Source organism: Lepidochelys olivacea (genome assembly GCF_965140295.1).
Source record: "Lepidochelys olivacea isolate rLepOli2 genome assembly, chromosome: 9".
Lineage (NCBI taxonomy): Eukaryota > Metazoa > Chordata > Testudines > Cheloniidae > Lepidochelys > Lepidochelys olivacea.
In genome coordinates this window covers 74,653,310-74,668,497 of record NC_140419.1, presented here as the reverse complement: position 1 = coordinate 74,668,497, position 15,188 = coordinate 74,653,310, and the positions used below count along the sequence as shown (strand labels likewise).

At 41.1% G+C, this 15,188-nt stretch overlaps 1 protein-coding gene across 1 annotated transcript in view; it reads left to right on the top strand.

The window, feature by feature from the left end:
• The window catches only part of LOC311526311 (connector enhancer of kinase suppressor of ras 2-like), a gene marked incomplete at its 5' end in the record, with an annotated part of 376,450 nt that overhangs the window by 89,205 nt on the left and 272,057 nt on the right, over positions 1-15,188 (top strand). The window lies entirely within an intron of this gene.

The window sequence follows — 15,188 nt, the reverse complement described above, 5'->3', positions numbered from 1 at the left end:
GTGCTTGCAGCACCATTGAGGAGTACCCCTTGTGGTTTATGTACTGGTTGGCAAGGTGGTCTGGTGCCAAGATAGGGATATGCGTTCTGTCTGTCGCCCCACCACAGTTAGGGAACCCCATTGCAGCAAAGCCATCCACTATGACCTGCACATTTACCCGAGTCATTACCCTTGCTAGCAGAAGGTCACTGATTGCCTTGGCTACTTGGATCACAGCAGCCCCCACAGTAGATTTGCCCACTCCAAATTGATTCCCGACTGACCGTTAGCAGTCAGGCATTGCAAGCTTCCACAGGGCTATCACCACTTGCTTCTCAACTGTCAGGGCAGGTCTCATCTTGGTATTCCTGCACTTCAGGGCAGGGGAAAGCAACTCACAAAGTTCAAGGAAAGTGGCCTTACGCATGCGAAAGTTTCACAGCCACTGGGAATCATCCCAAACCCGCAACACTATGCGGTCCCACCAGTCTGTGCTTGTTTGCCAGGCCCAGAATCGGTGTTCCACTGTATCAACCTGCCCCACTGCCACCATGATGTCCCAATTGCCACAGTCCATGCTTTCAGGAATGTCTGTGTCCAGCTTCTCTCACAATCGTCCTCGTGCTGGCATCTCCTAGCCAGGTTCTGCACATACTGCAGGATAATGTGCGAGGTGTTTACAATGCTCACAACAGTCGCGGTGAGTTGTGTGGGCTCGATGCTTGCAGTGCTATGGCATCTGCATGGGTAATCCAGGAAAAAAGGCACGAAAAGATTGTTTGCCATTGCTTTCAAGGAGGGAGGAAGGGAGGGGAGACTGATGACATATACTCAAAACCACCCCATCAGGCATTCGGAGCTTAACCCAGAATGCCAATGGGCAGCGGGGACTATGGGATAGCTACCCACATTGCACCACTCCATGAGTCGATGCTAGCCACGGTGTTGAGAACACACTCCACCAACCTACTGCGTTTAGTGAGGACATACAAAATTGACTATCTTATGATCAACTTCTATAAAATCGACCTAATTTCGTAGTGTAGATATACCGTCAGTTTACCAAAAAAGAGAGAAGGGGCCAGATCGTTAACTTATGTAGGAAAGAACAGCTTTGTTTGAAGGCATTCAAGGATTCCTTGCTTTCTAAGTTAAAGCAATTCTGGATTCACAAAATGAATTGTTACTTAAAATTCTATGCTAATATCAAATCAATATTTAATGAAGCCGACCCTTTGAACAGCACTTAACATCGGTGGTTCAGAATTCATTTGGCATTTTTCACAACCACAACTTAATTAGCATATCCTATGTCTGTTTGATAGAATGAGATTTATATTTTTTTATAATTTCTATGAATAATCATAGAATCATAGGACTATAATCATTCTATATTCAATAATCATACATTCATATTATCCATTGATAATATCATATTATTCATTGAATAATACAATCAATAATCATAATTATTCTATAATCATAGAATCATAGGACTGGAAGGGACCTTGAGAAATCATCTAGTCTAGTCCCCTGCACTCCTGGCAGGACTAAGTATTATCTAGACCGTTCCTGACAGGTGTTCATCTAACCTGCTCTTAAAAATCTCCAATGATGGAAATTCCACAACCTCCTGAGGCAATTTTTTCCTGTGCTTAACCACCCTGACAGATAGGAAGTTTTTCCTAATGTCCAACTTAAATATCCCTTGCTGCAATTTAAGCCCATTGCTTCTTGTCCTATCCTCAGAGGTTAAGAACAACAATTCTTCTCCCTCCTCCTTGTAACAACCCTTTACCTACTTGAAAACTGTTATCATGTCCCCTCTCAGTCTTCTCTTCTCCAGACGAAACAAACCCAATTTTTTCAATCTTTGCTCATATATTAAAGGTTTTCTGGACCTTTAATTATTTTTGTTTTTCTTCTCTGGACACTCTCCAATTTGTCCATATCCTTCTTGAAATGTGGTGCCCAGAACTTGATACAATACTCCAAATGATGCTTAATCAGCACAGAGTAGAGCAGAAGAATTACTTCTCATGTCTTCAGAGTAACAGCCGTGTTAGTCTGTATTCGCAAAAAGAAAAGGAGTACTTGTGGCACCTTAGAGACTAACCAATTTATTTGAGCATAAGCTTTCGTGAGCTACAGCTCACTTCATCGGATGCATACTGTGGAAACTGCAGAAGACATTATATACACAGAGACGATGAAACAATACCTCCTCCCACCCCCCTCTCCAGCTGGTAATAGCTTATCTAAAGTGATCACTCTCCTTACAATGTGTATGATAATCAAGGTGGGCCATTTCCAGCACAAATCCAGGTTTTCTCACCCTCACCCCCCCACACACACAAACTCACTCTCCTGCTGGTAATAGCCCATCCAAAGTGACCACTCTCTTTACAGTGTGTATGATAATCAAAGTGGGCCATTTCCAGCATAAATCCAAGTTTAACCAGAACGTCGGGGGAGGAAAAAACAAGGGGAAATAGGCTACCTTGCATAATGACTTAGCCACTCCCAGTCTCTATTTAAGCCTAAATTAATAGTATCCAATTTGCAAATGAATTCCAATTCAGCAGTTTCTCCTTGGAGTCTGGATTTGAAGTTTTTTTGTTTTAAGATAGCAACCTTCATGTCTGTTATTGCGTGACCAGAGAGATTGAAGTGTTCTCCGACTGGTTTATGAATGTTCTAATTCTTGACATCTGATTTGTGTCCATTTATTCTTTTACGTAGAGACTGTCCAGTTTGACCAATGTACATGGCAGAGGGGCATTGCTGGCACATGATGGCATATATCACATTGGTGGATGTGCAGGTGAACGAGCCTCTGATAGTGTGGCTGATGTTATTAGGCCCTGTGATGTGTCCCCTGAATAGATATGTGGGCACAGTTGGCAACGGGCTTTGTTGCAAGGATAGGTTCCTGGGTTAGTGGTTCTGTTGTGTGGTATGTGGTTGTTGGTGAGTATTTGCTTCAGGTTGGGGGGCTGTCTGTAGGCAAGGACTGGCCTGTCTCCCAAGATTTGTGAGAGTGTTGGGTCATCCTTCAGGATAGGTTGTAGATCCTTAATAATGTGTTGGGGGGGTTTTAGTTGGGGGCTGAAGGTGACGGCTAGTGGCATTCTGTTATTTTCTTTGTTAGGCCTGTCCTGTAGTAGGTGACTTCTGGGAACTCTTCTGGCTCTATCAATCTGTTTCTTCACTTCCACGGGTGGGTATTGTAGTTGTAAGAATGCTTGATAGAGATCTTGTAGGCGTTTGTCTCTGTCTGAGGGGTTGGAGCAAATGCGGTTGTATCGCAGAGCTTGGCTGTAGACGATGGATCGTGTGGTGTGGTCAGGGTGAAAGCTGGAGGCATGTAGGTAGGAATAGCGGTCAGTAGGTTTCCGGTATAGGGTGGTGTTTATGTGACCATTGTTTATTAGCACTGTAGTGTCCAGGAAGTGGATCTCTTGTGTGGACTGGACCAGGCTGAGGTTGATGGTGGGATGGAAATTGTTGAAATCATGGTGGAATTCCTCAAGAGCTTCTTTTCCATGGGTCCAGGTGATGAAGATGTCATCGATATAGCGCAAGTAGAGTAGGGGCGTTAGGGGACGAGAGCTGAGGAAACGTTGTTCTAAATCAGCCATAAAAATGTTGGCATACTGTGGGGCCATGCGGGTACCCATAGCAGTGCTGCTGATCTGAAGGTATACATTGTCCCCAAATGTAAAATAGTTATGGGTAAGGACAAAGTCACAAAGTTCAGCCACCAGGTTAGCCGTGACATTATTGGGGATAGTGTTCTTGATGGCTTGTAGTCCATCTTTGTGTGGAATGTTGGTGTAGTGGGCTTCTACATCCATAGTGGCCAGGATGGTGTTATCAGGACGATCACTGATGGATTGTAGTTTCCTCAGGAAGTAAGTGGTGTCTCGAAGGTAGCTGGGAGTGCTGGTAGCACTTGATTATCATACACATTGTAAGGAGAGCGATCACTTTAGATAAGCTATTACCAGCAGGAGAGTGGGGTGGGAGGAGGTATTGTTTCATGGTCTCTGTGTATATAATGTCTTCTGCAGTTTCCACAGTATGCATCTGATGAAGTTGGATGAGATTACTGGTTCTGTGGATGAAGGGAAAGCAGCGGATGTATTGTTTCTTGACTTTAGCAAAGCTTTTGACACTGTCTCCCACAGTATTCTTGTCAGCAAGTTAAAGAAGTGTGGGCTAGATGAATGCACTATAAGGTGGGTAGAAAGTTGGCTAGATTGTTGGGCTCAACGGGTAGTGATGAATGGCTCCATGTCTAGCTGGCAGCCGGTGTCAAGTGGAGTGCCCCAGGGGTCGGTCCTGGGGCCGGTTTTGTTCAATATCTTCATAAATGATCTGGAGGATGGTGTGGATTGCACTCTCAGCAAATTTGCGGATGATACTAAGCTAGGAGGAGTGGTAGATACGCTGGAGGGCAGGGATAGGATACAGCGGGACCTAGACAAATTGGAGGATTGGGCCAAAAGAAATCTGATGAGGTTCAATAAGGATAAGTGCAGGGTCCTGCACTTAGGACGGAAGAACCCAATGCACAGCTACAGACTAGGGACCGAATGGCTAGGCAGCAGTTCTGCGGAAAAGGACCTAGGGGTTACAGTGGACGAGAAGCTGGATATGAGTCAGCAGTGTGCCCTTGTTGCCAAGAAGGCCAATGGCATTTTGGGATGTATAAGTAGGGGCATAGCGAGCAGATCGAGGGACGTGATCGTCCCCCTCTATTCGACATTGGTGAGGCCTCATCTGGAGTACTGTGTCCAGTTTTGGGCCCCACACTACAAGAAGGATGTGGATAAATTGGAGAGAGTCCAGCGAAGGGCAACAAAAGTGATTAGGGGTCTGGAACACATGACTTACGAGGAGAAGCTGAGGGAACTGGGATTGTTTAGTCTGCAGAAGAGAAGAATGAGGGGGGATTTGATAGCTGCTTTCAACTACCTGAGAGGTGGTTCCAGAGAGAATGGTTCTAGACTATTCTCAGTGGTAGAAGAGGACAGGACAAGGAGTAATGGTCTCAAGTTGCAGTGGGGGAGGTTTAGGTTGGATATTAGGAAAAACTTTTTCACTAGGAGGGTGGTGAAACACTGGAATGTGTTACCTAGGGAGGTGGTAGAATCTCCTTCCTTAGAAGTTTTTAAGGTCAGGCTCGACAAAGCCCTGGCTGGGATGATTTAATTGGGGATTGGTCCTGTTTTGAGCAGGGGGTTGGACTAGATGACCTCCTGAGGTCCCTTCCAACCCTGATATTCTATGATTCTGTGATTCTAAGTGAGCTGTAGCTCACGAAAGCTTATGCTCAAATAAATTGGTTAGTCTCTAAGGTGCCACAAGTACTCCTTTTCTTTTTTCTCATGTCTTGCTTACAACACTCCTGCTAAAACATCCCAGAGTGATGTTCACCTTTTTTGCAACATACTTAGCTTCTGGTCCACTATGCCCCCCAAATCCCTTTCCGCAATACTCCTTTCTAGGCAATCATTTCCCATTTTGTATGTGTGCAATTGATTGTTCCTTCCTAAATGGAGTACTTTGCATTTGTCCTTCTTGAATTTCATCCTGTTTACTTCAGGCCATTCTCCAGTTTGTCCAGATCATTTTAAATTTTAATCCTATCCTCCAAAGCACTTGCAACCCCTCTCAGCTTCGTCGTATCATCTGCAAACTTTATAAGTATACTCTGTATGCTGTTATCTAAATCATTGATGAAGATATTGAACAGAACCAGACGCAGAACTGATCCCTGCAGGACCCCACTAGTTATGTCCTTCCAATAGACATAATATTGATGTTTATTTGTAAGCATTTAAAAATATAACAGTTGTGCAAAATTATGGGGTTTGAACTTTTTTATTTTTATCTATTTAAATGTTCACAGTTGTGGGAAATTATGGGGGGCGATCAGGCAATAATTATTTAATGATAGACATTGAGATTCAAGAAGTTAAATTTTTATAACCATTAAAATATGAACGGTCAACATCACATCAAAATATACAAAGTAAATATCCTTAAAGTTCTCAAGCAGCATTTGTCTGTCTTTGCCTACCTGTAAATTTCAATTATCACTGGAAATATTTTTGTTGATTTGTGTGTGTATCATGAAATTGGCATTTGCTGGAAAAAATCCTTTGAAGCCTAGTCATATGGCATTATTTTCTAAACATGAATTTCTAAATAACAGATTTATTTCAATTAATTTTTTGGTCTGGGATTTTGATATCTTAACCCTCTAAAATGTTGTTTTTGTCAAATATGCATATGATCATTTAAAGGAAGACTGGTTTTGAAGTTTGTTAAAAATAGTTTCTGAGACATACTTGCTTCTGTGGTCTGTCTAAACTGTGCTAGTTGCTCTAATTCCACAATTTAAAATTTGAATTTAAAATAACTTTTACCAGTTCTTTATCATAAAATAATAAATCATCATATGTAACAGGTACATCAGATCGTTTGTATGTTTAATTTTGGTAGGACAAAGATGAGATGAAAATATATAACTCATTGTCGTTTGCTACTGTTGAAGTACATTTCAAACAATGTTTTAAAGCAGTAGTGAATTGTATTAAGTCATATCTGCAGTCTCCGGTTTTAATCTTATGGATGTGATTTAAATTAGCCTGCAATTAAGTATTTTTCTTTTATATACATTAGTTAGTATCACTGACACTAAAATTACTAAAATTTATAAGGTACATTCCTTCTGTAGATTTAGCTACAAATTCTGTGATAAGCTGTGTAGTTGTACCACTGCCCTCTACTGGATGTCATAGCAACTATACTGCTAATACTTCAGGGAGAATCTCCTCTAACTCTAATAAGGACCTGCCCTTCATCTAGATAGATCTAAGTTCTATTCTTGCTATCTGAGAGAAGTTCTGAGTAGCCATAATGTGCAACACAGTTACAACCATGCAGATCTTTAGTGTCCACAAATTTGTTACTTTTATAAACTGTTTTTTCCATTAATCAGTCTGATTGGCTGCAGAAATTACCAACTTTTTAGCTCTTTGTTCTAGTCACAGTGTACGAAGGAAAACAGTTTGGGAAATCATTCATAGTATTTACATTTTGTTCAACAGAAACACAATGTAAAATCCTTTCATGAGAAATAAACTCAAGATATAGAAATCAGACTGCTTCCGCTCAGTTGTATGTTAATTCTAGATGTGTGCTTTTCCCTACAAACTTTATGAAATATATCTGCATCAAAGAAAAAGAGATTTGTTTAGATATTTTAACTAAGCAACTGCTAATGTATTTAAGTTAATATATGGTAACTAGTTTTAGGGTGAGTGAGAACCCTTTGTATTCCCATTAATTTAATGTAAAAAACAAATGACAGCATGGGTGAAATCATAGCTAGGTTGAAGTCAGTGACAGAAAAAAATGTCATTTACTTCAGTGGCACAGGATTTTACCATGTGCACAGACAAAACTTTGAATGCCAATTTTCTATTTGTTACTGTAGTATGTGGTTTAAATTTTAAAGTCTGTGGTGCAAAATAGAATTTACCAGTGCAAAAAACCCTTGTTCACTTGTTAATTTTTTCTCACTCCCTACCCTTGCATTTCAAAATGTTTTTAAATGAGTTTATTTTTAGTTGTATACAATTTGTTGTCTGTGTCCTGCTTGCTACCCTAACTGTTTGCACTGGCTATTTTGGGACTGTGAAGACTGCTTTGTATTCATTTCACTTCACAAAAAGATTTGCTGGGTGCTTGCACTGATAAGTACAAAAAATGTTCTCTCATGTATGTAGGTTATACTATCACTTTTACCTTAATGATTGTGGATATGGCGTCTGCTTTTAATTTGTATATTCCTTAAGTGATTTGTGCACTTAAATTGCTTCTCAAGGGAAAAAGTCAAAGGCAAGCACTACACAGTATGCTTTTGCCAACAAAATTTAATCAAAACCAAAAATCTTTATTGAAGACTGTGGAGGGGTGTATGTACCCCACCAGCAATTAAAGGTCGAAGGGGTTCCTGAGGGGAGGAAAAATACCTTCCCTACCATGAAAAGAGCGTACAATCTTTCAGTCTTGATTTTGGGATGTTAAAATGCATCTATTTTGTATTTTGTTGTTGTTTAATGCGCTCACTACAATAACTAGTATAAAAGCAACCAAATCAGGTAGAAGAATATAATAATGTTAGATGCAAAGATCTGGGAATCATGATGAACTATTAGACAATTCTTAAGTATAGAGATTCTGTCTTTACTAGAAAGCTAGCTATTAGAAAATTGAGGATTTAAAAATAAAGTTTTGAAGGGGAAATTAAAAGTGGCTAAATAGGGTGAAAAGAAAAGGAGTACTTGTGGCACCTTTGAGACTAACAAATTTATTTGAGCATAAGCTTTCGTGAGTTTATGCTCAAATAAATTTGTTAGTCTCTAACGTGCCACAAGTACTCCTTTTCTTTTTGTGAATACAGACTAACACAGCTGCTACTCTGAAACGTAAAATAGGGTGGTTTTAGAAGTTCTTGTCTAAAAAGTTGGATTATCCACCCAGCTCTACTCTGGGTACAAAGTATGGTATGCTAGAGGATTGAAACATGGTGAGAAGGTTGAGAACAGATATTTGTAGGAATGAATGATAGATAGGGTTGATTTAATCATCTTTACAAACAACCCTTGTAAAAACAAACAAAAACCTTCCCCCTTAAGAGAAATCTGATCCTCACAAAATTGTAAAGAATGTTATGACGTATCATTGTAAACTGAACAATAGTAAATGTTAATGGAAGGGTAATATAAATTGAGAACCTTAAGCACATGCGCATATATATATGTCTGAAACAGATTCAATAGATGAGAAAATTAAAGAAAAAATGCTTGCATCTCTTTATAGAGTCTTCAACACATGTTCCTGCAGATCTATTACCCTTTTCCCCTGGCTAGCTGATGCCGCTGTTAAGAAAATTCAAAACGCTGCCACAAATGTCAAACTGCATGGAGCCAGGTCAACTGAAATAGTTTTCTATCTCCATTCTGTAATTCTGTAAGACAAAAACACTATATGAACTGTTACACACTACTGAGATTACCAATATGCAGTTAGATGTGGAAGCTTGCTAACAAGATTTTGAAATCTTGCCTAGTTTCTCAGAGTTTCATTGTCAGTGTCACAAATCCATAGGAACCCCCGTTCTCTTAATACAGTGGTAATGACGACAATATAACCCTTACTGCTGTGCTTGCTTATACTATGTGTTTTAAAATGAGGAAAGTACAGTGACATCAAGGTACTTCTCTATAGGAGACTGATCTACATTAATAGCTCTACAGCCAAGCTCTACGATACAACCGCATTTGCTCCAACCCCTCAGACAGAGACAAACACCTACAAGATCTCTATCTAGTATTCTTACAACTACAGTACCCACCTACTGAAGTGAAGAAACAGATTGACAGAGCCAGAAGAGTACCCAGAAGTTACCTACTACAGGACAGGCCCAACAAAGAAAATAACAGAACGCCACTAGCCATCACCTTCAGCCCCCAACTAAAACCTCTCCAACGCATCATCAAGGATCTACAACCTATTCTGAAGGACGACTCATCACTCTCACAGATCTTGGGAGACAGGCCAGTCCTTGCTTACAGACAGCTCCCCCAACCTGAAGCAAATAAATACTCACCAGCAACCACACCACACAACAGAACCGCTAACCCAGGAACCTATCCTTGCAACAAAGCCCATTGCCAGCTGTGTCCACATATCTACTGAGGGGACACTATCATAGGACCTAATCACATCAGCCACGCTATCAGAGGCTCGTTCACCTGCACATCTACCAATGTGATATATGTCATCATGTGCCAGCAATGCCCCCCTGCCATGTACATTGGCCAAACTGGATAGTCTCTACGTAAAAGAATAAATGGACACAAATCAGATGTCAAGAATTAAAACATTCAAAAACCAGTTGGAGAACACTTCAATCTCTTTGGTCACTCGATTACAGACTTAAAAGTGGCAATTCTTCAACAAAAAAACTTCAAAAACAGACTCCAATGAGAGACTGCTGAATTGGAATTAATTTGCAAACTGGATACAATTAATTTAGGCTTGAATAGAGACTGGGAGTGGATGGGTCATTAAACAAAGTAAAACAATTTCTCCAAGTTTATCTCCCCTCTCCCCCCCCCCAACTGTTCCTCACATATTCTTGTCAACTGCTGGAAATGGCCCACCTTGATTATCACTACAAAAGGTTTTTTACCACCACCACCCCCTCCCCCCGCCGCTCTCCTGCTGGTAATAGCTTACCTCACCTGATTGCTCTTGTTACAGTGTGTATGGTAACACCCATTGTTTCATGTTCTCTGTGTATATAAAATCTCCCCACTGTATTTTCCACTGTATGTATCTGATGAAGTGAGCTGTAGCTCACAAAAGCTTATGCTCAAATAAATTTGTTAGTCTCTAAGCCACAAGTACTCCTTTTCTTTTTGCTGATACAGAATAACATGGCTGCTACTCTGAAATCTGTTTTGACAAGTGACTGTACAAATGGCATTATCAGGGTCCATTTTTAATGATTTCCATATGCACTCAATTTACAAATAAAATATTTTTCCCTAAGTAATGACCCTGCAAACTCAACTTGGGGCCTGATAGTCAATCTGGGTATTCCCTTTTAGCATATCACTAATAATGAAGGTTCTGCATGCCAAATTATGTCTTTGGTAACACATGTTCATCTCTGACCATCAGTGGGTTTGCACAGGCATATCTTCCTAGAACTTAGTAAACAATTCTATTGATATCATGTGAAAAGGAATAGAAACCAGCTCACTCTGTACTGGTTGTGTTGGTTTTATAGGGTTACAGGACTAAAAAACCAGTAAAAACTAAAATCTGTATATTGTATATGAGTCCAACTGATATATCCAGGGTGAAATCCTGGTCCTATGAAGTCAATCATCAAGATTTCGCCCACAGAGAGGATGTCCATTGTGTAAGAGAAGAACATTGTTACACAGTTACTCTTTAGAGTAAAATCATACAATAATATATGCACAGAAATAATGTACAATAGCAGAGGATTAATGTTGCTGTTCAGAGAAATTTGCTTTCTTTAATTTGACTAATGAGATAGAGGGGGTGATTGAGTCTGAAGTTGATATGGAATTTTGAGAAGTCGGGACAGGGATGAAATGGGAGCTCTCTGGTATTTGTACAAGGCCTGGATCCAGATTTCAGAACTATTATACATATTTTATAAAATAAACAATAGTCAAATTTTGAGTTAAAATTCTGTTTTCTGATGACTGCAGAGCACTTCATCTATGTACTTTACTTCACTAGACTCCTTGCATTGAATTATAGCCCCACAAATACCCTGTTTTAAAGAGATGCCTCCAGCAGATTGACAATCAGTTTGTCGTGACTTGCCAGATCTCATTTGTTATAACCCCCTCAGGAGTTATGGATTTGAACGGAAAGTAAGCAAAGTGCAGTTATTACCCATGATGTTGACCGGAAACCTGGTAAAACTCAGAGGTTTCAGCTGAATTTCTGTGAGATTTTGGTTTCACTTGAAACTGAAACACAAAGCAAACCTTGGGATGGAAACCCCCACTAACCAAAAAAAACCCAACACAATTAAATCAATCCCCTGTGACCTGAAAGTGCATTATCTTGCATAACTCTAGTCATAAAACCATACATGGGACCTCTGAATTAGGGAAGAGGACTGAATCAACTGTATTCAGATTGTGTTTTGTTAAACAAACTTGTTTCCTTAGGTACAGAATTTTAACCTGCGCACATGGCTATTTTTGTATATGTTGCATTCCTTGCATGGCTCAATTTCACAAAAGATACCACATGGTAGAGAGTGTGGGAATGGGGGTCATGGCTCTATTTCATCTTCCCTAAATGCTTCTGTCTTGTTCATATGAAGAAAACAGAAAATTGAGAGGAGACCAGGGAGAAGGGAACTTGGAGTCCAAAAGCTCACTTATAAGTGCTTTAAAAATAAAAATGTACATGTGTGAAAAGGGAGGAGAAGGGATAGCCCCAAAACAGCACTTCAAAGTTGTGTAAGTGCTTTTATTTTTATTTTGGGAAAGCAGCCAAGAGAGTAAGAGAGGTACACCTCTACCCCACTATAGTGCGGTCCTTGGGAGGCAAAAAATCTCACCTTGTTATAGGTGAGACCGCGTTATATCAAACTTGCTTTGGCCCCCCCCGTTCCTTGTTCCCTGACTGCCCCCTCTAGAGACCCCCATCCCTAATCACCCCCAGGACCCCACCTCCTATCCAACCCCCCTGTTCCCTGACTGCTCCGACCCTATCCACACCTCTCGCCCCATGACAGGCGCTCACCGGCAGCGGTGGAAAATGGAGCAACACTGCCCCAGCCCGCTCCACTCCGCCACCTCCTAGCCACGGTGCTCTGCTTCCCGCCGCTGGTGAGTGCTGGGAGTTTGGGGAAAGGATACCCCCCACTCTCACTGGAGGTGGGAAGCGGAAGGACATGGCCCCAGCCTGCTCTGCTTTCCTTGCCATGGCCCCAGCTGTGTCGCTGGGGGCAGGGGTTGGGGAAAGGTCCTGCACTCACTTGCGTCTGGAAGCAGAGCGCTGAGGCTGGGAGCTGGCGGAGTGGAGCAGGCTGGGGCCGGGCTGCTCTGCTTCCGCCACTGCTGGTGAGTGCCAGGGAGGATCCCTTCCCCCAAGTCCCCTCCCCCGAGCGACACGGCTGGGGACAGGGCGAGGGAAGCGGAGCGGGCTGCTTCCAGCTCCCCACTAATCCCCGGGCCGCTCTGGGACTGCGGGTCCCTCAAAAGTGCCCCCCCACAGCTCCTGCCTCCCAGACCCTCGGGTGGGGAGGGGGAGTCCCTGACTGCCCCCGAGACTCTCTGCCTGTTATCCAACCCCTAGGCCCTGGCCCAGCAAGGCACCCTTAACACACTGCTCAGAGCAGCGTGTCAGAGCTTTACCGCGCTGTATGCGAACCTGCGTTATATTGGGGTAGAAGTGTATATTTATGTAATTTTTGGAGTAGCAGCCGTGTTAGTCTGTATTCACAAAAAGAAAAGGAGTACTTGTGGCACCTTAGAGACTAACCAATTTATTTGAGCATAAGCTTTCGTGAGCTACAGTAATGTTACTTCAAACGAGAGAGAGAGAGAAACTTTTAAAATGCTAAGGCTTGATCAATTCTCAGTGGCTGATTGAAAGTGCATAATGGAAAGGAAAAATTACAAAAGAGAAACCTTGAAACAGCATCTTGGAGGCATGCGTCTGCAAAGCAACCCTGAGGGCCAAGTTTTCCCACATTTAGGTAAGTGCTCAGTAAAATGCTATTACCTGGACAGCAGCTATAGTATCAATTCTTAATACCAGATCAAGACACCTACTGATACCATCCTGAACAATACCAAAACACCTCTTCCTCTGTGCGCAATAACTGCAGATACCTATGGTACCAATCTGAAAGTGGCTATTTTTTAAAAATAAAAACACCCTATGTGACACATGCTGAGTTGTATGTCCGGGGTTTAAAGTGATTTTGAGGAAGTGCTTTTCTTGTCAAGCCCCAGTGATAGGATTTCAATAAATTGTTTATAAGAAAACTAAGTCTTGGGCAGCTTAAGTGCATATAGTTTCTCTCTGCAGCAGTTACTGAACTACCTGGAAGATCAATTTTTTTCGGACAATTTTGTGGTGATGTTCAATCTAGCTTTCTGTGGTGGCATTAGCCCATCCGGAGAATGTGTCTGTTATTTTAATATAGCGTCATGACAAAAGCACAGGGATCCTAGATCCTATTGCTGGTGGTGTCTGACATGGATTTGAAAAATGACCATGTTCAAGTCACTTTAAATCTGTTTCTCACTCGACAGTGTCATCTCTAAAATGGGGTTAATACTTCTCACTCTCACAATGACTTGTTTGTAAAATGCTTTGAGATTTTTGACTAGAATGTGATATAAGAACAAAGTATCATCATTAATTATAATTTCTTGATGGTAGTTTGGAAAGGTGATCTGTTAGAAATGACAAAATTTGGAGCAAACTTAAGAAACCTTTTCCCCCTCTCTGTTTGCCTTTAATCTCGCCTTGTTTTTATCCAAAAGATGCAGCAACAGATGCGGGTACAGTTTGTATTATTGATAGTGCCAGACAGAGCATTATTTACTCTCTCATTATTGTCTCCTGGGTGTTCTCACACGACAAGTCCCATCCTTTGCAGTCCCAGCCTTTGCATCATTTATTATGGGCATCTGGTCTCTCTATTGTCTGTTGAGCTACTTTAGAGTGGCCAGGTATTTCTTATTATTTTATTTATTGCTCTTTAATATTTTTTCCTGATGTTAAAATTCTCCATTGATTGTAATTTCTGAACTTTGGTGGGGACTTGGTGAGCTATCATCATAATCTTGCTCATTGAGCACTTTTTCCTAACATGTATTCAGTTCTAATGTTTACTTACTAGATTTCTCACCCCCCCCCCATTAAACATTGGTCAAGAGGAAACCTTAGATGTGTCTCCAAACAATTCAAAGGATTCAATGTGAATTGCTTCCGATATCTAGTCTGTATGTGTGGCATAAAAATAATTTTAAAGGGTAGTGGTGGGCTTGATTCTAAATGATAATTGTATAGGGGTACTACAGCATCAAAAAGTCAGGTTGGAACACAGCCACATGGCTAATACATCCATACTACAGATCCCAAGAAAGGGATATGCTTTGATTACATTTTTATTCTACATGCCAGCCACATATGCATATGTAAAGTATCTGAATACATTTAATGTGTAGGGTATAGGTGTAGTGGACAATGCATATATTCCTCTTCAAGGCCCTGATCCAAAGCCGACTGAAGTAAATGGAAAAATGTGTTTTCTTCAGTGGCCATTTGATAGAGGCTCAAATGCATAGTCAATAGGGAGCTGCATACATACATGTGATTTTGCACATGTTTCAACTGATACAGAGATCCAAATGCAACATCCAGTACTCCAGAGCTTTACCCTGGTTTCTAAATGAGTAAAGATGAAGTAATTCTGAACACTGTTTATGTATTTAGACAAAGGAGTTATTCACTGCTGCTTCTGCTTATATATGTAGTGTCAAATGGGATATTAGAATTCATCATGCATTTGAAAATATATGAAGTATAACTTCCCTTAAGGGATTTCACCA